General features: G+C 41.2%; 1 protein-coding gene across 8 annotated transcripts in view; it reads left to right on the top strand.

Moving 5' to 3' along the window:
- Positions 1-26,862, top strand: part of LYPD6 (LY6/PLAUR domain containing 6) — a 121,277-nt gene that overhangs the window by 57,127 nt on the left and 37,288 nt on the right. Inside the window, exon 1 of one of the 8 annotated variants that reach the window (XM_032356174.1) lies at positions 8,909-8,977. The exons of 5 other annotated variants lie outside the window; for them this stretch is intronic. The gene's annotated coding sequence lies outside the window, so the exon portion shown is untranslated. Of the gene's footprint in view, positions 1-8,908; positions 8,978-19,701; positions 19,726-26,862 lie in introns of those variants that run through there. 2 more of the 8 variants (XM_032356175.1, XM_032356177.1) reach the window with 2 other exon arrangements.

Genomic DNA, 26,862 nt, shown 5'->3' with positions numbered 1-26,862 from the left:
AGCAGTGGAGGTCACCAGGATTAAGGGTTTTGACCTGTCACTGCAGTGGGGTTTCAGTTTGGTGTCTTTAGTTTTGGTCTATAAAGTCTTTTGTTCAATGCAAAATTGATCTTTCCCTGAGATGGCCTGGAGTGGAAGTGGACCAGCTTCATGTTTCCAGTGAGTCCCTCCTCTTGTTCCTGACCGCCTCTGTCCTGTCACAATGGGAGCTGGAAGCCCTCTCTCCCAGGCTGCAGTGCAGGGTACCCTCCATTACTGGGTGGGTATATTTTTGAGGGTAGCATAATGGTGTGCTCTCTTGGGATCAAGCTAATGGACCCCCTGCCTATCCTGGGCTCTTGACCATTGAGTATTGAACCTCCTAGTGTTTTTCCAAATAGAGTAGTATATATGTGAACACTCTGAAAGCATTATATCCTGCTTGTTGATTAAATGCAATTGATTAAGATTATTTTGCTTTGAATTCCTTGTCAGGAGTATTCTATCCAGGTAGTTTACTCATATGTTGGACCTTGTGTAATTTTCAAAATGCTCGATACCTTAGATTTGTAAGAGCTATGGCCAATTTTGAAAATCGGCACCCTTGTAGTCCTGCTGTTTAGTCTAGCTTTCTGACCTCTTTCTCTCATCACCTTCTTATTTCATTTCTACTTTGAATACTTTCTTGTCCAATTCCTGGAAAGGGGAAGAATACCCTTGTCCCTCAGGAGAGACCCAACCCATGCTGTAGCCACGAAGCTATATGCTGTCGCTTCTCACTGCTGTGGGATACTCGGGGCTGCCTGGCTTGTCCTCTCTTCTTGTCTTCAACTCATCTAGTGCTTCCTGTGGCTCTGATTCATTGCAGGTTTTCATGTTGGCTTGTTCTTACCTTGCTTGGAGGTCCTCTGCCCTAGTCAGAGACGACTTCCTTCTTTTGCCTTTCTGGAGAATCTTGGGGATGTTGCTACTTGGAATTGTTGCAAGAATTCAACCAGCCAGGCAGGCCCTGTCCCTACTGCTCGGTCTAGGACAGCAGGGCACATGTCCCAGCTTATGCTTTAAAATCTCAGGATCTGAAGTCTTATGAAAGCCAATTCTGTCTTCTAAATACTATGGCTTATTGATATCCAGAAAAAAGTATTACAGTCCCTTAGGTCAGTGGGCAGTAGTTGGATGGAAGTATTGATAGAGTGGTTTATAGATGATGAGGGGGTGTGACAGGATGTAGTGAATGCAGTTGAATTCATACATAGACTCCTGTTTGGAGATATTAATCTGTGATAACTACCTTTATTTGCTGAGCACATACAACATATTAGACAGTGCTTTAACTGCCTTAGGTGTATTTTCTCTAACATTCATAGGAAGCCTGTATGGTAAGCATCAGAATTCCCATTTCACAGATGAAAGAATTGAGACACTGGCCCAATGTGAGTGGCAGAATTAGTATCCTTGTGTAGGTGCATTTGATTTCAAAGCCAGAGCTTTCCATTAGGCTGTACTGCTATGTACTGACAAAGAAGAATCCCAGGGTGATCCTTAGTAACCCACTCTCAGCAGGAGAAAACACTTTCGAGGATTCTCTTGAGTGTGGCACCACATTGGTTCACTGAATGATTGATTGATTGATTTTTTTCTCTCTTGCTATGTGTCAGGCAACAGAATGGACTCTGGAGTTTTAAAAGTGAGTGAAACTTGACCCTTGTCCCTGAGGATACCAGTTTAGTGGGGGAACCTCTTGTTCAATGTCACTGAATTTGTGCCTGGAATAGAAACTGTGCTTGCGCTTTCTCTTGTTTCAAACCATTTTTTTCCCCCTGATAATGAAGAAAGGTTCTCGCCCTGATGTAACTTAATTTAGGGGATGGCATAGACTATTTTGGATCTTTGTATGTTTGTATGGGACTTTATAAACTAATTTTGTTACTGGAGCTGTTACTGGCTTTTTGCCAATAATCTGGAAGTTTCATTCCCCAAAATGTGCTAAGACAGCATGATATGTTTTATATATTTATATGGTCCCTCACAGTCTATAAAATACTTTCCAGGTACATTGATTTGATTCAGGTTGAATCAGGTTGATTTGAAACAGGTTTTGATTCCTGTTTCATAGAATTGATTCTCAGAAGCCACTCCTAGTGTGTGATGAGCCTGATATGACCCTGTGTTCTCTGCCTGTGCCGTTCGTTACCACTTTGAAAGGGGGAGGAAGAGATTTGCTGGCAGAAAGCTTTCTAAAAGAAGAGAAGGTATGTCAAACAGAAGGAAATGCGGTTATAAATAACCTAACTTTGTGGGGAAGTAGAGAACAAGGAATGTGCATTTAGCAGGACAACAATGGGAATTAGTCAGCAGTTTGACAGACTATAGTCAAGCAACTGAGTAGAGGGAAGCCCTGGGTGGAGGGTGTCCTGTCAGCTTGGGGCTGCCATCACAAAATACCACAGCCTGGGTGGCTGAACTGACAGAAATGTGTCTCTCAAAGTCAGGGCTCAGTGTGTGAGTGTGTAATGTGAACATAAAAGGCACCGTCAATGTGGCTGTGGAAAACAATTTCTTGGTGGTCGTCTGGACTGAAGTGGGGGAGAAGAAGAATCTCTGAGGGCTCAGCATACCTCAGCCTTTCTTTCAATGTCTTGGGAATTCACGCAGTGACTATCAGACCCCCTGAGGAAAAGGGAGGTTGTGATTGCACAGCAGTGAGTGTTGTTCCCATTTATGTAAGCAGGATGCTGCCATACAGAGGTGGTATATTCCTTCCTTCCTTTCTTCCTTCTTTCCTCCCTTTCTTTCTTTCTTCTCTACAAAAGTCTTGAATATCTATTTTTTGAAATCCTTCAGATCCAAATTTGACCCCCAGGAAGGTTCTCTGTCAATGAAGACTATCACTCTAGGTAGGACCCCACTAGAAAATAATACTGCTTGCACATTGGCTCCAGTGCGTGATGAAAGGTGTAGGGTTTTGTGTTCTTTCACTCTGCCTGCCTCAATCAGGTATAGCTGTGTGTCTTTTTTTCCTTCTGAAGTTTGGATGATTCAGAGATGACTATAAAGCCCTTTTTCATGGTAATTATAATCAGAGTTCTGAGTACATTTATGCATCTATAGCTTTTCAGTTTTACACTTAAATGGATGCCATCCAAAGTATTTTGAGGGCTGATTTTGCTTGAAGAGTTTCCATTTAAAACCCATTCTTGTGTTTCTAGCATTTTCAGCAGCAAGGTGCAGGAGTTGATCTGGTCATAAATGACTGTGGTGAGTGGACGAATTCAAAGCTCTTCACTACGTGAAGACAGTATTATTTCCTCCTCTCCACTATAGAAGCATAGATCTTCACAATAAATAGCCTCATACTTGCTCCTTGTAGGATATTAGATAACCAGTACTACATAACCAGTGTATCAGGAATGAAGGCTCGCGGAGTTAGCCGGCATAGAGGTTGGAAGGTGCGCAGGGAAGGCTCACTCGGAAGAGGTTAGAGCCCAGTGTGGTCCCGTTTGCCTTGTGTGGGCGGCTGTCAGGCTACAGGCCCAGGGGTGCGGCAGGGAGCCGTCTTTTTGGACACAGCATTACTTAAACATCAGAGGGCATTACGTGCAAATCTGAGCAAGATTAAGGGATCGGGGTTGCACTGTACCGTGGGTGCACTGTACCGTGAGAGAAGATGAGATTAGCTTTCCCCAGCTAGAAAGACTGGATACATTTTAAAAAGTATTTTAACCGCAGGGATTTCTAAGTTCTCCTGGAATCTATTACCATCTATTAGCTCCTGGGGCTTTGAAGCGCTGACTGCTTGAAGATACGGCTGGAACAGGGTGACCTGCTTTCCTTTGTGGTGGGGTTTGAAGACCAAGGTACCAAAGGGGCCTGGAAAGCCTCCTCCAGACCTGATGATGGAGGTAGGAAGGTATTGCCCAAAGCCACTTGCAAATCAGGTGGCTGGGAGGTCTAGAATAAGTAGTGCCGTAATCAGCTTACACTGTCACGTTTCTACCCGGATGACAAGAGCACTTAAGACCTTCTGTTTGGAAAGTCAGAAGCAAATGTTTCTGCTTCAGCTCTTAATTCACAATGACGTCATCTCCCCTCGCTACACAGTTGTATTGAGGAAATCAGCTGATATTCTTTTTCTGCCTGCATGAAGATGATATTAAAGCCATTAGTGATGATTCTATGAGCTTCCCTTCACTTGGGTCATACTTTTGCTACAAGACAGATATCAACGGGTTGACCAAGACAGAGGTCAACAGGTGACCTCTAAGTGTCTGGAAGTAATGACAGTAGCGGTCATTATTCTGTATGTCACCCATGTGCTATGGGCTTGCATTCTCCACCTTATTTAAAATTCCACACAATAATATGAGGATCCTCTGACTTGACATCCATTGAAAATATATTTTAAAACCAAATTTATACCATAAATTTGTATTTCACAATTTGAACTTTTTGTTTCTTTAGTAATGAATATTACTTTTTCCTGATTATGTAAAGGAAAAATCGCCTGAAATTCATGCCTTTGTGATAACCACCAACAACATTTGGGTGACTATACTTTCATCTCTCTCTCTCTCTCTCTCTCTCTTTCTCTCTCTCTATGTATCTCTTCCTCTATACAAACACAGTGCGGGGATGGGGTGTGTGTGTGTGTATGCAAATAATTCTTCATAAATTAGATCCTTATAAATATTCTGCATTTATTGTGGATACCTTTTGAAAAATAATGTTTGTTTCTGCCCTCCCTTCACATCCACAACTCCCCCACTCTACTGTTGAAACTAAATGTTGAACAACCTAGTTGATTTATCTGTGTATCTCCACATTTCTCTTCATATGTTATATAGACATTTACAAATATATATATTTATGTTTTGTTTTGTAAAAAGAGGCATCCTCCAAAGCAGTGTTAGTCATCACAATTCACGTTATCCCAAACTCTAAATAGTGGACAAGACATTCCGCAGAAGGCTTGCTGTAATATATTTTGGATCCTCCTTCTCTTACTGAGCAGTACCTCACAGACTTCGTTGTTGAGATGGCTTATCTCACTCATTCTCTTTAGTGACTTCATAATAAGATGGGGGTTAGCAGCTGCACCTCATTCTTATTTTCCATTTGCATGATATCCCATTGTGTGCCATTTATCAGTGAGATGTTCTCTCCACAATGGATCACAATACTCACTTTGTCAAATAGAAGCTTCTATCTATGAATATTGCCAGTGATCAATAGTTGGAGGGTTTCCTCCAGAAAGGATGCTGGGATTCCTTTCTGGGCTCTCTAGTCTATTCTGTTCTGTTATTCAGTCCTATGCCATGTTTTTTTTGTTTGTTTGTTTGCTTTGTTTTGTTTTTTTAACATTTTATTTATTTATTAAAGAGCAAGAGCAAGGAGGAAGTGGCAGAGGGTGAAGCAGACTCCTTGCTTAGCAGGGAGACTGACACAGGGCTTGGTCCTAGGATCCTGAGATCATGACCTGAGCCCAAGGCAGATGCTTAACCAACTGGGCCACGTAGGTGCCCATCCACGCCAGGTTTTGATTTTAGTGGATTTAAGTCTGGTATGGCCCTTCCCTCATTATTCTTCCTCAAAAATTTCTTGCTAGTCTTTGGACATTTAATCTTGCCTAAACAGATACTATATCTACTTTAAAAATTTGGGACTCTAATCGACACTGCATTAGATGGCTGTATGAATTTTGAATTTCTGTTCTTATCTCTAATCTTTCTCTGCCTTTTGGATGCTATTATAATGCGATTATATTTTCATTGCAAATATGGAGAAAAGCTCTAAACTTCCAGCCACCTGATCAATCTCCTTCATTGATTCTAGTAGTTTTTATTTTTGAACCAGAGTAGGAATTTCTGGGTATATAAAGGTATCATTGGCAAAAAAGGAAAATTTTATCTCCCCATCTACTCTGTTTATATAGACTATTTTCTTTTCCTCCGTGCACTGCTGAAGTATAGCAGTAAGAGCAGGTATCCCATCTTATTCCTGGCATTGTTTAGAATGATGTTTGCAGTTTATTTTTGATAAATAGATATTTTTATACTCAAAAGGTTTCTTTCTATTTATATTTTACTCAGAGTTTTATTAAAAATGGCTGTTAAATTTTACCAACTATTTTTTAGAAGATATTGATGTAACCAGCCACTTTTCCTCCAGTGTTTGTTGCTATCATGAAGGATGTGGATGGATTTGCTGGTGGAAACTCTACTTGATCACTGGTGGCATTCGTTTCATCTACTTTGGGATATGCTTGCTAATATTTTACTTAGAATTTTTATAAGTAGGATAACAAATAAGCAAAAATGTCTAAGTGGGATTGCTCTGTGGTTTTCTTGTATTGTACTGCTTTTATCAATTTTGGTTTAAAGGCTAAACTAGTTTTATAAAATGGATTTAAGGGCTTTCTCTAGGTTTCTATAGTCTTGAATAATTTAAATAACATTTTTATTCTTTGTAAGCTATCTGGAACTGACTATAAAATCACCTCTTTCTGCTCTCTTTTTTTTTTTTTTTAAAGATTTTATTTATTTATTTGACAGAGAGAGATTACAAGTAGGCAGAGAGGCAGGCAGAGAGAGAGAGGAGGAAGCAGGCTCCCTGCTGAGCAGAGAGCCCAATGCGGGACTCGATCCCAGGACCCTGAGATCATGACCTGAGCCGAAGGCAGCGGCTTAACCCACTGAGCCACCCAGGCGCCCTGCTCTCTTTCTTAATATTAGGAATTTAACCACTTTCCCAATTTCTCCTATGTTAATTGGTCTATTTGATTTTCTACATGAATCAGTTTTGTTGATTTATGTCTTACAGAAATTCATATCAAGAACTTCAGAATGCATTTGCTTCTCCCCCCCTTCTCTTTCTTTCTTTCTAAAGGGAGAGAGAGAGAGGGAGGGAGAAGGAGAGGGAGAGAGACAGGTAGGAGCAGAGGAAGAGGGAAAGGGAGAATCTTTAGCAGGCTCCATGCTCAGCATAAACTTGGTGCGGGGCTTGATCTCTCAACGCCAAGATCATGACCGAAACCAAAATCAAGAGTCGGAGGTCGAATGGACTGAGCCACCAGGTGTCCCTTCTTCTTTTTCTTTTTCCTGCCTCTAGCCTTGCTCCTTCCCAACTCCTGCATTTCCTTTCCTTCTTGACTATGACCGCTACCCTTGCAGTCTGTCTGTTCTTTCAGAAGGCTTTCCCATCTAGTTAACACGCTCTCAGTTATGGTATCCATAGTATCTTAAATTTCACAATGTATTTGCAAGATATACTTCTTGTCGCTATTCTTTCTACTTTCCCCTTTCCTCTCCCTGGAGGTCTCTGCTCTGATGCATTTTTGTTGCATTGGAGTCCTTCCCAATATTTTTTACATATGAAACATGGGGTTTATTTATTTTTGAAACGTTGCAATTCTCCAAGAACTTTCTTTCCATCTGTGTAAGCCTTGGAAAGTTTAACTTACCTGGGATTTTATCTCCTTACCTGTAAAATGGCAGTACCAGTAACAGTAGGAATAGTGTAAAGATTAAACACGTTAGTGTCAGTATTCTGGTCATATACTGCTATATAATGAACTACCCCAAAACAGCAGTACAAACAACAACTTATTATCTTTTTTTAAGATTTTATTTATTTATCTGAGAGAGAGAGAGAGAGAGAGAGAGCAAGTGAGAGAGAGAGCATGAGCAGGGGAAGGGACAGAGGGAGAAGCAGGCTCTCACTGAGCAGGAAGCCCAACCCTGGGCTTGATCCTGGGACTCCAGGATCATGACCTGAGCCGAAGGCAGACATTTAACTGCCGGAGCCACCCAGGCACCCCAACAACAACATATTATTATCTCCTGTGGTTCTGCAGGTTGGGCTTGGCTGAGCCATTCTTGTGTAGTCAGAATCAAATAGCAGCAGGGGCTGGAATGGTCTGAAGATTCAGCTATGCTTCGTGTCCAACATGACTTTTCTCACCCACATGCCTGTTTTCCTCATACAACCTCTCCCTTCATCAGCTGACTTTCCTACATGGAAACTCCAGGAGGCAGAAAGTGCCAGTCTTCCTGTTTCAGCTCAGAGTTGGTGACACTTCTATCAGATTCTGTGAGATGGGAGACTAGACCCCATCCTGAACTGGCATGAATGAGAGGGAGGGAAAGAATTAATGGGAGCTACCACGTAGACAAACTATCATGGTAAGTGAAATGTATAGAATTGAACCTGGGACTGAAAAAGTGCTATATGAATGTTAACTCAATGGTACTGTTGTTGTGGTTATTAAATTAATTTCAATATTTCCTGTTACTGTGGGAGGTAAAAAGATATCTTGGATGGTCCCAGAATTCAGGGAATGTGATTCTTACCTCTTGGTAGTGTGCACATGAAGTCTGATGTTAATCCAATTCTCTTTCCTTCATAGGTAACTTGTTATTTTTGTCTAGAAGCTTTTAATATTTTTCATTAAGATCAGAAATAAGCCAGCTATTACTTTTCTTTTTTTAGATTTTATTTATTTATTTGACAGAGAAAGATCACAAGTAGGCAGAGAGGCAGGCAGAGAGAGAGGAGGAAGCAGGCTCCCTGCTGAGCAGAGATCCTGATGCGGGACTCGATCCCAGGACCCCAAGATTATGACACAAGCCGAAGGCAGAGGCTTTAACCCACTGAGCCACCCAGGTGCCCAGCTATTACCACTTTTTAACAGACTTTTGGGGATTTTAGAATATAGGAGATAAGAAATGACAGGAGGAAATATTAAAAAGGAAAAATAAAATTTCCTCTTTGAGCTCATGATTATTTTTAGAAAACCCAGGAGGCTCTATTAAGAAACACAAACTAGAATTAAAGAGGGAATATAGTAAGATGAGTGATTATGAGAGAAACACATAAAAACCATAGCTTTTCTTTATTCTAGCAAGTATCAGGGTTTGCATTGAAATGTGTCTTTTGTAATCATCCTTAACTTGGGACTGGACAAGCTCTTCCAACCTGCCAGCTGCAGTCTTTTTACAAGGTAGGGGTATTTTCCTCTAAGATTTCTTCAGTGTTTGCCTTTCCTCCATCTGCTCCTTTTTCTCTGCATGTTCTTGTGATTTGTATGACTATGATATGCCAACTTCCTTTTCTTGGGGGGTAGATTTGCCCTTTTACTATAAGGTTCTGAGCTCCCTGTTTTGGAAGACTATCCTCTATTTTATTATAGGATGGGGACGGCTATGGGTCTGTGTGTGTGGGGGGTGAGGCAGCGGTGTTACTTTGTCTCACGGCTCTCCTAGAAGTGCTACCAGTGGAAGAGAGAGGCTGCTTTCTTCTACCTTTCTACCTGGGAGGCTGAAGAAGGAGTATGCAGGGGGGTTTTTCTGGGGACCTCAATGGAGGACAGACAGGTGGTGTCGGCCCACTGGACAAACCTCAGGCTCATCAAGTTGTAGCTGTTCAAAATGTCCTATAGCTGGACCTGTACTTTCAGGGGTAATAAAGCAAAAATAAGCTACGGACAATCAAGATAAAAGGACCCAGGCACCAAAGAATAATAAGCAGAAGATTAGTGAAATTTGTCAAATAGAAGAATGGAGGAGAATAATTAAGAATGGAGGAGAATCCCACTGCAAAATAAAGTTATCTAGGATTTAAAGAAAATGCCTTGTAAATGAACAATTCCATAGACATCAAGGAATTGTTGGCAGTTTCAGTTTTTGCCTCTGGAGAGAGGTCAGGGGGATGGCTGGAAGACCAGGGTGAGATCACTTCCTTTTCCTTGATGCTTAGCGCCGCATCACTTTGACACATCCTGTATGAATGTAGTTATATAGTTGGGTGCGGAATGGATTGGGCTATTAAAAAAAAAAAAAAGTAGTGGTGTTGGGGTAGGTTGGAAATTTTCTGTTTCCAATTTATAGGAGAATATAACATTTAATTTGGAAGGAAAAATGCACCTTTATTTTTATTATCTTCTAATGAAACCACAAGAGGATTAGTGGTGCCTGTGACTCTGTCATCAGTAGAAATCTAAAATATTTTCAGATAGCATTAGAGTGGTTGCACACATCTTAAAATATCATTTACACTCATCACTGCTTGAAATTATGATCATTTTTAGCATCTCCACTAGAGCTTGATATGTAATGTCATAATAAAGAAGCATATGTATTGCTGTATCACAAGTTTGTGTATTTTAATATTTTATATTGATATTTAAATATAATTGGTTTGGTTTGTGATGCTATGTATTTCACTTTATGCATTTAAAAATACTGCCTTGAGGGGCATCTGGGTGGCTTAGTTGGTTAAGCATCTCCCGTTGGCTCAGGTTCTGATCCCAGGGTTCTGGAATCGAGCCCCACATAGGGCTCCCTGCTCAGCAGGAAGTTGGCTTCTCCCTCTGCTCCCCCTCCTCTCTCTCTCTCTCTCTCCCAAATAAATAAATAAAATCTTAAAAAAAAAAATACTGCTTTGGGAATAGGTCCGTTGGTTTTCACTAGACTGATGAAGGGATCTATGTCCCCCCAAAATTCAAGAACTTTTGGAATTGGGACTGTTGGGATAAACTGGTCTGGACAATCAAGGGGAAAAAACATTTCAAAATACAGAGCAAAGTATATAAATAAAAGGTAAAAAATCATTTGGAAAATACTAAGAGACTGGGCAGATAGCCTGCCACTTATAAAATGGGCAGAATGGAATCCTTCACCAAAAATGGATCCATCTGGGATGCCTGGGTGGCTCAGTTGGTTAAGCGGCTGCCTTCAGCTCAGGTCATGATCCCAGCGGCGTGGGTCCCACATCGGGCTCCTTACTCAGCAGGGAGCCTGCTTCTCCCTCTGCCTCTGCTGCCACTCTGCCTGCCTGTGCTCACTTGCTCTCTTTCTCTCTCTCTCTCTGGCAAATAAATAAATAAAATCTTAAAAAAAAAAAAAGGATCCATCTTCCCAATAAAGTGTGGTTGGGAACATTATGTCTGTTTTAACTTTTGTTGTTGCTTTATTTGTTATGGTCTTATAAAGAAAAATGCAACATTGGCAAAACATTGTTGCAATGTAGTTTTTTATTCTCAAGTTAAATTTTACTGGTCAACAAAACCCCCTAGAGGTTTAGAATAACTGATACAGGTCAACCCCCTTCCCGCCCAGGTAGAGAAGCCCGTGTGATTGTCCATGGGGAACAGTGACTTAGCCAGGACTGGAGCATCAGCACCCCACACCTTCAGGCCAGTCCCTATCTTCTTCAGCTGAAGAGGGCCTGGAGGTGCTGATAGGGAAGTCCCAGGACAACCACCTGATGCCTTTAGACCCAAAGGAATGTGGAGTGATCTGTGCCGGGGGTGGGGGTGGGGGTGGGGTGGGGGGAGTGCTGTGGTTCCTCTGCTTACTCCACCCTCAGAGGGTATCTGGCTCTTAATATATTCCTCCCCTCCCACGCGTAACAAAGAAACAGCCTTTATAATGTTGCATGCAAGGTTCTCTGCTGATGATCGGTCTCAGCTGCTGTTTCTGTAGCAAAAGGAAAGCAACGTCTGTGTTTGAGACTATGAATTATGTGATTGTGATTGTGTGTAAGAAACCAACAAAAGGCAGCGTGTGTGTGTGTGTGTGTGTGTGTGTGTGTGTGTGTGTGTGAAAGAGAGAGAGGGAGAGAAAGAAGGAGGACACGGAGGAGAAAAATTTCATAGCTCTTTTTCTGGAGGATAAAAGGAAAAAATCTTGTCTAAACAAATTGTATTTAAGCCCTGGGATTATGTCTTCATGTGATTTTTTTCAAAGGAAACTGCACATGTTATTGGCCATTGAAATCCTGTTTTATTAGCTCTGGATTTAATATCATATTTAAACTTTCTGCTAACACAATTGTTTTTGTTTTCAGAAGGATAGTTTTTTTTTCTTTTTTTTTTTTTTAAGATTTTATTTATTTATTTGACAGAGATCACAAGTAGGCAGAGAGGCAGGCAGAGAGAGAGCTGAGCAGGGAGCTGAGCAGGGAGCCTGATGCAGGGCTCCATCCCAGGACCCTGGGATCATGATCCGAGCTGAAGGCAGAGGCTTTGACCCACTGAGCCACCCAGGCACCCCTGCTAACAAAATTGTTAATAGTGTTTGCTGCTTCATTATAACAGTACTTTTTTTTACAGTGCCAGGACATCCTTAATTTCACGTTTTGGTAAAAGTGAAGGATTCAGGAATGTTAGCGTTTTGCTCTAAGATTTGCAAACAAAACTAATAGTAATGCATCAAGAGTCTTGCCTATGTATATAAAATGGGGTTCTGTTTGCATCCATCTGGATGCATCAACAGTCCAGGGGCTACACCTAACAGGCACTGTCTTTTCTCATTAATAAGAAGACTGGAAGCTGGCAATCCAGGGCAGATGTGACAGCTCTGAGAGACCACTTTGTTCCATCTTCCTACTCATTCCCCAAATGACACTCACACCTCTGGCCTCATCTGTATTGCAGGCAGCTAGAAGACCACAGGTGAGGTATCAGCTTTCCTCCAAGCCCTACTGTGGCTGTCATTTGCATCTCATTATCCCAGACTGTGTCACATGATCACCGTGGCTGTAGGAAATTCTGGGAAGTGTATTTCCAGTCAGGCCAGATGCTGCACGGAACAAAATTGAGTTTCTGTTTGTAACAAAGAAGGAGTGATTGGATTTTGGGTATGTAACCTTCAGCCTAGCCCAGGGTCGTTGGCCATTCCCCTCTGTCTTCGTTGCACCTGTCTCCTGCTCTCCTGTCAGGTCTCTGTCTGTATCTTCAGCCCCAGGAAGCCCCCTGGGACCCTCCCCAGGAGGGGTAAAGTGACCATTCATTCTCTGTGCACTGTTTAGTTATACAGCTAATATTACACCTAACCTATCCCCGTCATCTGGAATGATCTGTTTTATGATGGATGTTGTAAGTATTGTCAGAGTAGGGTTTGTGTACAACTTTTAATCCCAGTTCCTGGAAACAGTACTTGGTGCACATTAGGTGCTTATTTAAAACACCTGAACTGTTGAAAACAAGCTTACTGAAATTTGGGGATCTCAGAGCATTTTTAGTTTTTTAAAAAGTGTTCTTTTTTAAAAAAATTTTTCCCTGGTTGAGGTATAATGTATACATTTATAAGAGAATCTGTTGGATGTATTTTTAGATGTTTTTAATCTTGTCAAACATATTGGTTGTTAGTATCATTGTACATGCAAATGTCTTTGTGCGTGTGCGTGTGTGTGTGTGTGTGTGTGTGATCTTTATCTGAGTGCAGCTGGTAAGTGCACCAATTATTTCCTAAGGCACTGAGTGCTTTGGGATCCACGAACCAAGTAGGGATCAGAGACAGAGGCCTCAGACATAGAAATCCAGTGCTATAATGAACGCACAGCTTACACACCACTGCTACCTGCACTGCCCGCCCCCGCTCAACCCAAGGGTAGTGGAAGATAAATAAGGTTGTTTATCTGAAAAGTATTTTGAACTCTTACCTCTCCAGGAGAAAGGTCCTATGTTAATTCCTGGTACAGTTAATCCTCTATTCCCTGTGTCAATAGGGAAAAAAAAAAAAGAGTGCAGATTGTCTAAAGGTCATTGATTCTTGATTTTGGAATTGAATGATAATATATTTTGGATGTTGGCAGGAGACCAGTCTCCTGTGTGGATAAAATGAAGCTATTGCTAATGCCAGTCATGAATTTGCATTATGAGTTCCTGTCTAAGCCCTATCAGGGGCATGTGATGTGGAATGAATTTGTATTTAGAAGGCCCAAGTCATGTGCAATACATTTATGTCTATAGCTGTCTTGATTTCCATCTTTTTTTCTGATTAGATCATAAGAAACTGGGTGACATTTCAAACTTCCACTGGAATGCTTATGTGAAGAGCATCTCCAGATCCTCAGTAGAACTACTGATGAAGTCATTAACCATTAAGGGCTAATGAATGAAGGGTTGGTCAAAGATCTCTGTGCCCAAAGTACAGTCTTGGAGTTAGCAGCATCAGCATCACCTAGGAAACCTGTTAGAAATGAAAAGTCCCAGGCTCCACCCATACTTACTCAATCAGAAATCCTGTGAGTGAAACCCCAAAATCTGTGTTTTCACAAGTCCTCTGGGTGATTTTGATGCATGGTCAAATTTGAGAAACTAAGGCCATAAAATCCAGATGTTTTCAAAGTGCCTTGGATCATGGCTCTTAAAATTCAGCACTAAGTAAAAAAAAATCTTTGACAAACAGGCATGAAATCTTTTTCCAGGCAATAAGAATGACATCAACCATCGTGTTTCTACTTTGGCCTTTTTCTTTAGGAAATTTGGAGCCATGCTGACTGCTCAGTCATAGTCAATACATTTGCTTGGGCTTTTTATTTCCTCTTCCTTCCCATGAATTTTATTTGCTTCTTTTATTTAATAGCCTTACTATGAGTCTTTTATTATAGGCCTTCTCAAATCCATTTTTCTAGTAAGTGGGTTGGCAGCATGGGTGGGATATAATCTGAAATAAATTGACTCACTCACATAGTGATTGACAGAAGTATTTGACTAAGATATGTGCTAGAGAGTGAGGGAAGCCAGCATGGAATTAAACAGATCTTGCAGAAAACTCCATCATGCCCTTGATTCTCTGTACGTGGTGAGAAAATACAAACAGTATAGAAACATATAAAATGGAAGTTAAAACTTCCCTCACTTCTCCGGTGGAGTCCCTCTCCCCAAAGATAATTATCAATAATTTTTTTAGGTATCTTCAGAAAATAAAGACTACATGTAGAGCTCCTGTGTGTGTGTGTGTGTGTATTTATGCATTTCTTTTTCTGAAAACACAAAAAGGATCACAGTGTACATTCTTGTGTGCGTCTTTTTTTTCTTCACAATATAGCATGTAGATCTTCTATTTTTATTAAAGGTCACGCAATATTCCTTTGTATGGTATTACAAAGGAATGTTATTATTAGATATTTAGGTTATCATGAACATTCTCCCCTATATTATCTTGGCACACTTGAAATATATCTGCTGGGTAAGTTGTTGGAAACGGAATTTTTGGATTAAAGAGGACAAAAAAATTGATAGATACTTTTTAATTACCTTCCAAAAAAAGATAAACTAATTTACTTCTTAAATGAGATTGTCCTTTTCCCACACACCCATTAATAGAGGGTATTATTAAATGAAAGTATTTTTGCCAGTTTTATAGATGAACAAATTATATTGTTTTGAATCATTGTTTTGATTCACTTTTCTTTAAGTCTGGTAAGGTTAAACATTTTAAAAAGATGTATTAGTCCATTTTTATTTCATTTTTTGGGAACTGCTATTTAGGGATGATGTTTATCCATGCTTTTTTTTTTTAAGATTTTATTTATTTATTTGATAGAGAGAGAATAAGAGAGGGAACACAAGCAAGGGGAGTGGGAGAGGAAGAAGCAGGCTTCTCACTGAGCAGGGAGCTTAATGTGCAGCTCCATCCCAGGTCCCTGGGATCATGACCTGAGCCGAAGGCAGACACTCAACAATTAAGCCACCCAGGGACCCTATCCATGTTTTTCTTGATCTAATCCCAAACCTGAAAATCTTTAAACCCCACGGAATTTGTATTTGGTGCTGTTGTTGTTTTAATACAGATTTTCTGATTTTACCTTAGACTTCCTGAGTTTTTTCTGCAATAGTCTACTTTTTCAGATAATGTTGATGATTGATCGCATTGGGACTGTGGTCTGTAAATGCTATAAACACACTACAGTGTCCAGGAGAGATCTCTTAAACCAGCAGTGTCTCTTTTCTTTTTATCAAGTTAACAGGGAATAAATATTCAAGACTGCATTGTGAGCACTGTGATAATTAGGAGCCAAAATATTGTCAACTTTTTCCATTTTTTAATCTAAAAAATTGTGGATAAAAATTCATTTCATATTAGGATCCAAACTGTCTCATGTGGTGGGAATGAAAATGAAAGGTAGGTAATGTAGATAATAAATACTTCCAGGAGAATTTCTATTTGTGAATTACATGCCAGTGAAATTTACTTCTTTCATAAGCAGGAACTCATGCTCCCCTTTGATCCAGGAAGCCCAGAACTAAATTTTAAGATGAAACATAGTAACAATATTTTGCTAGGTTTCTGGTATTCTTAATTTCCCTTGCATTTCATTGTTTTTGATAATGTCACACTCATCTCCAACGATCTCTCCCGTGGCTTGCATTTTCCTTTCTCTCTGACTTTATAAAAGTTTAACATATCGTTAAGCATCATCAAACAGTTGGTTTTCTCTTCACACAAGGCAAACTGAGACTATTTAGGCGATTGTCCAGCAAGGTCCTCCAGATATCTTCTGGTGCCCAGTAATCCTGAACCCAGCATCCTTGCCTGTCCCCTTTCCTTGCTCAGGTAAGCCTGGACTAAGGGAAGGAAGAGGTCAAATTTGCAAGTTCCCGGTACGTTTCCTACCCCCTCATTTATCACATTATACAGGAAAATAGATGGAGAGAATAAACCTGCCCAAATTTTATCATGTATAAAGAAAAATAAAACCTGACTTAAAAAAAAAAAAAAAGAATCAGGAGGAAAAAAGGATTTCCTCTTCCTACTGTGTTACAGACTTACCAAACCATGATTTCTGTGGCCCGAATTCTTTCAGTTGTTCTATCCCACTTATTTTATTCTACTTTCCCACTCGTTTCTCCGAGATTTGCACTTTCCATTTGTTCTTGAAATCAGCTAACAGTTAATCTATTCTCTGGCATGAGCATTTCCCCTGGGAGTTTACCATTTGATTGGCCTTTCAATCCAGTTGTTAAAATTCTCCCAGTACTCAGAGACACAGAGCAGCTTCAATTTGTGAGTTTCAAAGTGCTGGCCAGGGTTATTAGGAAAGTGAAGTTCAGATATCTGCTTTGTAGCACTGGAACGGTACTAGGCAATTGATTTGCAGTGTGATTGGGGACTTGAGGGAAAGACGGAAAGAAGTATTTGGAACAATCTCCAGGTTCACTCTAATTTGGGGCTCCATCCATACACCACATCTCACCACATGATGAGAACACAATTTGGACTAGCTGAGTGCAGATGTGCTTAAGTTAGGGACAGGGCCAAGGGTAGCTAGTTTTATCTTTACAATGTGCAGATAGGTCTTCAGCAATCTCAGAATCTATGGCCAAGTCTCCCTGGAACTAGCTGTTGTATTCATGTTTCTTTACAAATTTACATCATTAGAAATAGGACTTAATAAGCAATGGAAACTTGATAGTGTAGGTATTCAGTTAAGAAAATTGTATTATACTTTTTGTCTTCTTCCCCAAATTAATTTATATTTTATGCCACTATTCAGAAAAATAAATTTCAGAATGTAAGAGTGAGAAACGGTTTTGAAGTGATTTTATTAAAGCATTTTCTACCAGATATTTATTAATATTTTCTAAATCCTCATTTAGCTTATAAAACTTTAAAATGAAAAGATTTCTCATTCGTTAAAATCTTCCAAATAGCCAAGTTATGGTTTAAGGTGTTTCTTGAAACACCTTATATACATGTATACATGTATACATATATACATATATTTGTGTGTGTGTGTATAGTTTTATTTATATATATATTTTAAACATATATATATATTTTTTTTTTTTTAAAGACTTTATTTATTTATTTGACAGAGAGAAATCACAAGTAGATGGAGAGGCAGGCAGAGAGAGGGAGAGAGGGAAGCAGGCTCCCTGCCAAGCAGAGAGCCTGATGCGGGACTCGATCCCAGGACCCTGAGATCATGACCTGAGCCGAAGGCAGCGGCTTAACCCACTGAGCCACCCAGGCGCCCCTTAAACATATTTTAAATATATAATTTGTTTAATTACATATGTAACTTATTTTAAATTAAATTTAATTTTTTAAAAAATTTATTTCACAGACAGAGATCACAAGTAGGCAGAGAGGCAGGCAGAGAGAGAGGAAAGGAAGCAGGCTCCCTGCGGAGCAGAGAACCAGATGTGGGGTTCCATCCCAGGAACCTGGGATCATGACCTGAGCCAAAGGCAGAGGCTTTAACCCACTGAGCCACCCAGGCGCCCCTATTTTTAACTTTAAATATATATAATTTATTTGAAAAGATATATTTTAAATATATATTTATATTATTATATTAAATATATATTTAAATATATATTTTTTTATATATTTTCTCTTTTATTTTTTGTTTGAAAGATACTAATATTCCTTGAAAGATCAAGATACTTGCCTTTAGTAGAGAATAAATATATTAATAAAATCTCAAACAACAGAACATTGTATCTTCTACATCTCTGTCTCTTCTACTTAATTGTGATTTTTCTCAATGAGAAGGGCTCGATTATTCAGGTCTGAACCTCCAGGCATAGCACAGGGTTTACCCATGTTAAGTCCTCAAATATTCGTAGAGCAAGACAATGAATTAGTTGCCTCTTTGGTGAGGCTAATACAGTCTGCGGTAGCATGAAGTTATGAAATACTTCAGGAATTAAGAGGACAAAATCTAAAATGTACTGGTGAATTTCCTTAAGAGAGTACTGCAGCTCTTGGAGACATCACTGTGCGCTGAGCCTCCAGCATTCAGACCTACGGGGACCATCCGTAAGGGTGATGGTCGTAGTCATTCTTGTGTTTGAGAGTGGTGGGCAGAAGCCGGCAGGAATAACCATAGCAGTCAGTGGATAGTCTGTGTGTGACCTCCTGTTGGGTTTTGTTTAAATTTTGAATCACTTATAACTTTTAAAATACAGCACTCACAATGAAAATCTGAATTTCAAAGGTTTTTCAGAAACGCAACACATCTTGCCTTATGAGGCCTCATGTCAGTATTCGGCTGGAGCTGAGTAGTGACTGTTCCTTACCAATGGACGCAGTCTGGGGGCGATCACTGTCCAGCAGGAGAGACACTTTGTGGGACGCGTCCCATATGGGATAAATATATGAGGCCCTCCAACTTGGTATAGGATAGGAAGGAAGCTATATTCTGTAGTCAGGCAGATCCCCTTGAACTGGTCATGCAAAACCAGAAGTAGTGAAAACAGGGCCAGGCCAAGGAGTGTTCCTTATCCTGGCTGCCAAACCTTAGTCCCCTGAGAGAAAGAAAACGGGGAAAGGCAGTCTAGACAAAGAGAGTCGTAGATTTTCCCAGGTTTGGATGAAGAAAGCAGCATGTTCATTAGTGGTGTCTGTGGAGTGCACAGAGGACTGGGGGGTTGCCGGGAGCAAGGAGGGGGTGAGCCTAGAGAGATGGTAGAGACAGATCAGGAAGACAGTGAAGCAGGTGCAGAGATGGGATTAGATGTGTAAGAGATTTATTACATACCTGTGAGGGGAAGAGGGAGGGACTGGGGAGGCTGGGAGAGTTGGCAGAAGCAGTTGAAAGGCCCATCCCTTGGGAGGGAGGGAGAGAGGGAAAGACGGAGGACCTTAGCCTGTAGTCCATTCCCAGAAAGTTTAGTGAGGAAGATGGGGCACCCTCCAGCCAAAGTCACTTAATGGAGGAGTCTCCTGTATTCCCAGAAAAGGAGCCAGCTTTAGGATCCCTGCCATGCTCATTGGCTAGGAGGAACCTTCTGGAAGTGTGGCCTCAGTATGAAAGTGGTGATAGATTTGGGAGTGCAGCTAGGGCTGTAGGTTAATTGTGCTTCCTACAGTCAGAGATTATGAGGTTTATTCTCATGCTGCTACAGTCTGCCTTTCATGCCCCACAGACCTCCTTCTCCATGTAAGTTCAAAGAGGAGCACCCCTCTGGTTCCTGTATGCTGCTTTTCCTGAGAGGAAACTCAGAAGATGAAGGTTGGTTGGACAAATGATACCCCATCCTCGCTGCAATTGATTTGGGGATTGCAATGGGTGCTTACTCTCTCCCTCCTGCAATCCATTCTGAGTTTCTCACATCCTTGATTATCTCTTTGGTAGGTCTTCATGGTTTTCCTAGTGGTGTAACCCAAATCTTCATTCGTGGGGGTTTGGAACCTTGATGATCATCCCTTTTTCAGACTGGGACTGCTGCATGTGTATTTTCACAGCCACACTGGGGTAAGGGGTGCCAGGAAGCACCTCTAGGAATCACGTAGGTTTCCTACATTCCTCTCTGCCTTTATAGCGTAAAAGTAGCCTTGCCTCCTCCTCCTATGTGGGACCAGTTATCCCTGCCAGTATGGCTTTCTGTTGGTCTCTGGACACAAAGAGTCCCAGGTGCCCAGGTGTGAGCTGAAACTTGTGGTTTGGTGGGGCCTTGCCATGTCCTTTGATAAAATTGTGCCATTTTGTAAATGAGGACTTTGAAGATCGCAGAGCTCAGAGTTGCAGGGGGCAAAGGTCAGAGAGACTGCTCGCTTGTGCTTTTACCCCTTGGTCTTTGGACTCATGTATTCTTCCTAATCAGAACACAGCATCATATGGAGGACCCTGACCTGATGTATATGCTGCCTCCTGAGGCTGGCACCCCATCCTTTCAAAGTATTGCCTCTGAGCTGGTGCTTCAGCCCTACCTTCAGCATTTGGTGGGACCAGCTCCATAGTCTTGGGCTCCGTGCCACACCCCTTTTCTGGGAAGTGGGTTCTGGTTAGATGCTGGGTTGTGCAGAATTCCATGCGTGTGCATCAGGCATTTCTTAAGGCCTCAGGTGATGATGCTGGCTGAGGTTCTGGTAGATACAAATGCCTTTGTGAATGATTAGATCAAATAGAACCCAGTTTATAACAGGCAGTTCTGAATGCATGATCACTTGCTAGCAGACGCAAGCATTCTGCCTCTAGCAGGTCTCAGCCAATATGCCAGGGGCTGTTTTTCAGAAGGGGTGCACTTTTCTGGTACAGATGGCCTTAATGCAAAATCCTGGGGCTTATTTTCTCATTTTCCCACTAGAATACTGTATTTCCTCATATGTACTGATAAAAAAAAAAATTCAGCTATATCCTGCAAGCAGTGAGAACCATTCAAGGTTTCCAACTGTAGAACTATAGGCTCAGATCTCTGTTTTGGAAAATTATAAGACAGAAGTATTGGAATGAAAAGAGACCGGAGGCAGGCAGACCAGTTTAGAAGCAATGGCAATAGTCCAACCAAAAATTAAGGACCTGAACTGAAGCTCTGGCCATAGGCATGATGAAGAAGATGGGACTGATGTGAAAAGTATTTTGTAAGTAGGATCAAAAAACCTGGGAAGATATTACGTATCAGAAAAGAAAAATGTCCAGAACAATTCTGGGGTTTCAGGACCTGGTGAGTAACAAAAACAAAAAAAGTTCATGTGTTACATTTTTGTTGTTTCCTTTTGGAGTAGAGAGTTCCCAAGCACTCTATTACTAAAAGAAACTTGAACTGTGCTGAGGCGACAGTGTTAATGAGCTACCTTTAATGAGTTGGATCTTAAATTGAACCTTAGTATTAATTTTTCTTGATCCGTTTCTTTTTCCAAAAATACTGAGATGGAATATACCAGAAATATATTGAGCCAGAATATCAAATATTGTTTTCATTTGTTTTCTTTACTCTATAATCCCAGAATGTAGAATACCCAATAAATATTAGACACAGTATATATTAAATTAATGAATTCTCCCAAATAAACCAGTAATTAATTTGGAGTTTATGACTCTTTCTTTGGCCATATTTAGAGTGTGCATTATTAGTGGGAGATGTTGAATTTGCAGTGTAAATTAAGGTTAGAAAAGATATCTTGTTCACAAGTCTCATGTGGTAAAAAGAGATGGGTTGTATTTTCATGGGAAACTCAAATGTTTCCTTATTTTATCTGGACTTGATATTTTTGGCGTAATCAGTCCTGCAGGAGGGAAGGACCAAGAGAGATTCTTTTCTTTCCCTCTTGAGTGAGAGCAGAGAAAAACAAAGGATCCCAGGAAATACTTACATCATAACTTTATGACACAATTCTAGGGAAAGGAAAACCCCACATTCTTTCTGGGCTACCCAGTGGAAGACAAGGTCTTTTCATTTTCTTTTTTTCCTGCATCTGAGTTTATTCTAAGAAAATAATGGGGAATAGACCACGTGCTAGAGTAGCAAAGATGCTACCCATGGCATTATTTAGAATACAGAAATCTGGAACCCTATGGAACGAGTAATAATGGGGATTAAAAGTGGGGGATAGCCCATTACAATTACCTACATTTGATTTACAAGGTTAAGATTTTATAGTTCAAGCAAACGGAGTTAGAGACTCTCAACATATAATAGAAGCAGTTTTTTCCTCTAATTCTTTCAAGACTTGCACTATGTTTTACTCTATCTGCAGTCTTGCCATTGGCTTTAATGACTTGAAAAGAAATCAGTAGATCCAGAGAAAATCTGAGGGAGAATGGTTGGCAAAGTGAGTCTTGCAAAGCCCCTGGTTTCCCTGTTTGCATCTGTCTCTTCACCCTCTTCCTTCAACGTCCAGTGTTCCCACACTTCCTATATACTTCTCAAAGTTGAAATGACCACTTCCCCTAAAATGTCACAGTCTTAGGATGTCTGGGATACATTGAGCAAGGCTGCTTCCTTTCAAAGGCATTTCTTCTAGTCGCTCTAACTTCTAAATTACAGATGAGTGTTTGAAACATGGTGTATGAAGCCAGATGACTGAATTCAAATGTCCACCCCTGTGCTTTCTACCCAGGGGATCTTGGAGCAGTTGACTTATCCCTTCTCTCCCAAACTTGGATTAAAAAATAGTAATAAAAAAATAATAAAGATGGGCAAAACACTTCTGTGCAGTGAAAGAAATAGCACGGGAATGGAGAGTAGAGACTTCTTGTCTGCTTCATGATATTCATAACCCAAAGCTTTAAACCAGTGTTAACTAAGCAAAGTGTATATATCCTGCTGCAATCTAATGTTGAATGCATGTTTAGTGAGAATGTGGCAAGCGAGATTAGAAGAATTTGGACTTTGGCCTCTCTGTTGTTTTGTTAAGTACATAGTGCTGATGAGAGAACAACAACAAAAAGCAATACTGACCTCATAAAATAATTGACAGGATCAAATATGAAGCATATAGGATGGGCGCCTGGGTGGCTCCGTCAGTTCAGCGTCTGCCTTTGGCTCAGGTCCTGATCCCAGGGTCCTGGGCTCCAGCTCCACGTCAGGTTCATTGCTCAGAGAGTAGTGTGCTTCTCCCTCTGCCCCTCTCCATGACTCATGCTCTCTCTCTCCCAAATAAATAAATCTTTTAAAAAATCAAAGCATGTAGGATGATTCTTGTCACATATAATAAGCTAACATTTTCAGGCATCCACTAAAAACAAAATAAAGGTAGGGTAGGGGCAGAGTGATTGTTTGTGGAACTTCTGAAAAATGATGCCTCAGTGTAAGTTTCCTTTCCCCCCAGCAATGATGAGCAGGCTGAGTACCTTCCACAGAAGCAGTTGCATGATGTTTTCTGGCTTGATTTAATTAACACTGATGTGTTGGTATTTAGCTAGGTAATAATCATGCTACGTCTCCCTAGCCCTAATTGGTCCTGGGGTCATAAGTTGGACTGTTTTCTGTTCACTTATCATTAATGTAGAACTCCACTATCCAGAACTGTAGCCAATGTTCATGTGTCTATTTAGTTTAAATAGTTAGGTAAAACTGAATTCAGTTCCTCAGTCACCTATGTCCTTTGCTCAATAGCCACATGTGGCTAGTGGCCCCCAGATTGGACAGTGCTAATGTAGAACATCGTGTCATTGCAGAAAGACCTAACTGACAGTGTGGGTTTAGACCCTTATGTTTGCTGTGTACATAGAATCATTGCAGCATTTTCATCACTGTTGACAGGACTCCTGTGCACACACAGGCTGGACAGAAACTCCAGATCCTTACAAACATGAAAACAGGAAATGGAGCAACCAGTCATCCTGTTTCAAATCCCAGTCCTTTTAGGATCTTTGGTTCAGTTCCTTTGTCTCTTGTAGGATTATTTTCTATTATATATGCATGTTTACATTTTCATTTTTGTTTTGTAACTTCTATGAAAAATACCTGGCAGGAGCCAATGCAACTGCATAAATTATATGGTTTTGATATTGGAACTATGTTACTGTAACTTTACAAAGTGAAATCAGGATGAATGTATTACTACCTTTCCTGTTTATTCCCAGCGATTCTTTTCTTTTTGCTTTATTCTCAGCCCAGCTTTCCTTCTATGAATAACATCAGAATGAGTGACTAGATAGTCAGTTAAGATGGAAAATTTGCCAGCTCTAAAGGAACAGAGAGGGTCCCTTCTTGATCAAGGCTCAGCTTCACAATTGTAGTCACTTACAGTGGAAATGGCAGTGTGAGGGTCCCAATGAATTGAAGGCATCCCTGTGTGTCAGAGCAGACAAAGAGACCGAGCCACGGGGAGTGTAGTGTTCTAGTTCACATGGCTCTTTGTAGCAGAGCGAGAGTTCAAGCTCAAGTCTGTAGTCTGCAAAAGCCATTCCCCTCCCAACACTCCATGCTGCCTCTGAAAATGTTGGTCTGTTTCCTTTCTCAAAAATGTATCCTTTCTGGCTACCTGAAAAGTAATAGTTGTAAGCATTTATTTGTCCCCGGAGAGGCCTCAAGACATTTTCTCTTTTGTTGTAAAATTAAGTGTGCAGGTCGGAAAGGTAGAGTGCACTTTACCCTTGAGTCTTTCAAGGGCAACATGGGACAATCACTTCATCAAGAAGATGAAAACCATTTTGGGGAAGTCATTACCAAAGTGGCCAAGAGAAGACTATCAGGTTTGGAGCCAGAGTATTGGAGAAGCCAGCTTGGAAGTTGTGGTCATTTTATAGATCACAGTCCACTCATTTCCTTTCCCGGGTACTCTGAGGAGCCCAGGAAAGATAGAGAGGAGACCTAGTGGAATACATAACATTGATTATTGGGGCTGCTTACTAGTTCCTTAATTGAATTCTCTGGGGAAATTTCAGTCCAGTTTGCCTATGCCTTAGAAGAATGGAATGCACCTCAGAGCTGTTTCCTTCCACTAGCACTTGAAAAGGTAGGATACAGCTTTCCAAATACTGCTGCAAATGAGAATCACCAGGAGTGATTTTTTGAGCCTCACTACTGAGGTCACACCCCATACCATTGGCCCTGTAATGCGTGAGAGCCGTCGTCAGTCGGATCTTAGGATCCCAACTGATACTAATGTATGGCAAATTTGGCAATCTTGGCCCTTCTTTGACTCCCTCCTTCTCTCTTCCTCACCCTCTGTCCACCTACCTTCCCCCTGTTTCTCCTCTCTCGAGGTTTGCACCCGGACTCTTGCTCCCCAGGGAGGCCAGGACCTCTCTTCCTCGGAGTCCCACTCAGCAAGGCCCTTCTTCTGCCCCACCCAGAACACACACCAAAGGGCAAGGTGGTCTTCTATGGGTGGCACCTGCAATTCAGCATCCCCATCTTGGTGTCCTTCAAGTGCTCTCTGGCTGCCCCAAACCTTTCCTGGGTCTGGCTCTTCCTCCATCACCCCATCCCCAGGTGCTATATGCCTTGTAGGTCTAGGCTTCCCCAAGTGGTGTCTGCTCGATCCTGGGCACCTGCCAGTTATGTAGAAGATTAAAAATGTGTGCTTTTTTCATTGGTTCGTGCCCCAGTTTTCTCATCTGTAAAATGGGGTAATCATAGTGCCTACTTCACAGTGCTGTGCGGGGCGGGGGGGGGGGGTGGTCGTTCAAGAAAGGACTTATAGAGTGTGCTTTGCACATGGTGGGTTGAACCACACAAGACTGCCATTTCTGTAGGTCAAAAGTGATCAAACAGTAGTAATTTCATGCTGTTCAGCCCTATATTAAGTGCTCAATAAGTGCTAGTCATTACTGTTATTTTTCATTTTATTTCATTAGTATATTTAATTGGAATGTAATTTTATTTATATTTGGTAATTTTGCTTAGCTTTAAAGCTATTACGTGGGTTTTAAGCAAGGGAGCTTCATTTAGTTTTCTGTGTGTATATAAGAAGCATTATAATTATTATAATTAGGATTAATTATTTGAGAGTAGGGATAAATGAGATGCTGTCCATGAGACTTTTTTCTCTTTAAAGGAGAAAGCATTTTTCAAATTTGGGAAATCCCTATCTTGGGCCTTCCGGATCTGGCTCCCTTAATTCACTTGTCCTGTATCATTATCCCCACCTGAGGCTGCTGCTCTGTGTTGGGATCAGCTAGAAAATCTGGCAAGCAACTTGGGCTTTTGATTTCTCCCAGTAGAACACAGGATTCCATAGAAGATTCCTTCCTGGACTGGGGAGCAGAAGGTTCTGAGCCAGCATCTTGCCCCCAGCTGACTAACCCGTTGCCTTGTTAGGACCCTCGGGGCTTGTTTTGAGAGTTATCTCAGCTAGCAGGCATGTGCTAGGTATAGTTCAAAGTGCCTTATGTGTATTAACTCCTTTAGTCCTCCTAAAGGCCCTATGGCATAGGCGGTATAATTGCCCCTATTTTGCAGATGAGGAAACTGAGGTGCTGGGATTAAGAAATGGGCCCAAGGTTATGCAACTCTCAATGACAGAGTCAGAATGAGAGCCTGGGCTGGCTCCGGAACCTGCGCTCCTCAGTCTTTCCAGGCATGATCTGTTTGCTCTCGCAGTAATCCTAGGAGGTAAAGAAAAGGGTCTGGGATTGCCTGGCCCTGGAGCCGGTACTTAATGCCCTTTCTCCTGGATGAGCTGTGGCCTGACCAGCACTGCTGGGACTGCTGGGTGTGATCTTGTTGCTCCCTTTATAGTGGTCTCCTCTCCAGTCCAGTGATAAGATAAAGTGGCTTCTTTGGCTCTTCTTTAAATAGTTTTAAAAAACTAACCAAACAAAAAACGCGTGTTATCTGAAGGTTGGGGTTTTCTCTCGGCCTTCATTTCTCCTTTGGCTTAGGGGCGCCCTACATTCCTTCTCCATTCAAGGGTCCTGTGAGATTTGCTCACAGGTGGTACTGGAGGGGGTCCCGAGGGACAGAGTTATTTGGTTGGT

This window comes from Mustela erminea, chromosome 8 (assembly GCF_009829155.1).
Source record: "Mustela erminea isolate mMusErm1 chromosome 8, mMusErm1.Pri, whole genome shotgun sequence".
In the NCBI taxonomy this organism is placed as follows: Eukaryota; Metazoa; Chordata; class Mammalia; order Carnivora; family Mustelidae; genus Mustela; species Mustela erminea.
This window is presented reverse-complemented; position numbering and strand designations above follow the sequence as displayed.